Source organism: Cygnus atratus, chromosome 25 (genome assembly GCF_013377495.2).
Source record: "Cygnus atratus isolate AKBS03 ecotype Queensland, Australia chromosome 25, CAtr_DNAZoo_HiC_assembly, whole genome shotgun sequence".
In the NCBI taxonomy this organism is placed as follows: domain Eukaryota; kingdom Metazoa; phylum Chordata; class Aves; order Anseriformes; family Anatidae; genus Cygnus; species Cygnus atratus.
The window spans coordinates 4767552-4768599 of record NC_066386.1 but is presented as its reverse complement, the minus strand read 5'-3'; the positions used below and the strand labels follow the sequence as shown (position 1 = coordinate 4768599).

At 56.4% G+C, this 1048-nt stretch overlaps 1 pseudogene; it reads right to left on the bottom strand.

Moving 5' to 3' along the window:
* Positions 1 to 727, bottom strand: LOC118258240 (feather keratin 1-like; annotated as a pseudogene).
* Between the last annotated feature and the right edge of the window lie 321 nt (positions 728 to 1048).

The window sequence follows — 1048 nt, the reverse complement described above, 5'->3', positions numbered from 1 at the left end:
TTAGCAGGGGAGGCACCTTGTGCCGCAGTAGCGGCTGCCAAAGCCAGAGAGGCCGAAGCCCCCGGAAGAGATGGGCACTCCCTGAGAGCTGAGGATGCTGCCAACGGCAGCAGAGGTGGAGGATCCCACGGCGGTGTTCTGCGGGAAGGAGCTGAGGATGGGGCCAGGCAGGGTCACCACCACGGGAGAGGGCTGGATGACGACGGTGGAGTCCTGGCACTGTTGGACACAGGGCTCATTGCAGCTGTTGGCCAGCGGGGTCGGGCCACAGGGTCCACATGGCAGGCACGGCAGGCACTGGTTGTAGCAGGACATGTCTCGGGGCAGAACGTGCACCTTGTGGGAGGGAGGATAGGAACGGCACATGCTGTTTGGGGAGCTGGCAGATGTCTAAGGAGGCCCACAGCCGTCTCCTTCTCTTTGTCCCCAGCAGCGTTGGCAAGAACTTTCAGGCCAAAGGAGCTCCCCACCAAGCCCATATCTCAGGACGTATGTCAGCCAAGCCACAGCTTCACTTCATGACACATCTCCTGACCCCTTCCATCGCCCATGACTAGCAACCCGAAAACCCAGCAGAGGAGGAAGGTGCAGGCATGTTATGAGAACTCCCCAGGGATGAAAAGGAGGAGAAAGGCCTTCAGACTCACCTTGTTCCCAGGGAGATGGAGGTGAGAGGAGTGGATGAAGAGAGTGAGGAGATGGGGCCTCTTTTATACCTCTCCTGCATCGCCCCAGGCCCACAGTCACTCTACGCAGGCTGTAATTTTCCATCAGACTCACCTCAAATGCAAAATAGCCTTCCTAATGGCACAGGTTGTGCTTTGGTTTCCGTCAACTCTGCCATTTCATTTCCTCATTTCAGATTTGCCCAATTGGCATCAGAATCTCCTTTTAAGTAACAAGATGAGAGGTCAAGCATTTCCCTGGGCGGGAACACGTCAGTAGGGCAGCAGATGAGTCCTAAGTGCTGGAGGGTGTATTGGGTTTCCGTGGCAAGGTTTTGGTAACGGGGTTCTGCAGGGGTGGTCTCTGTTAGAGATGTCACAGA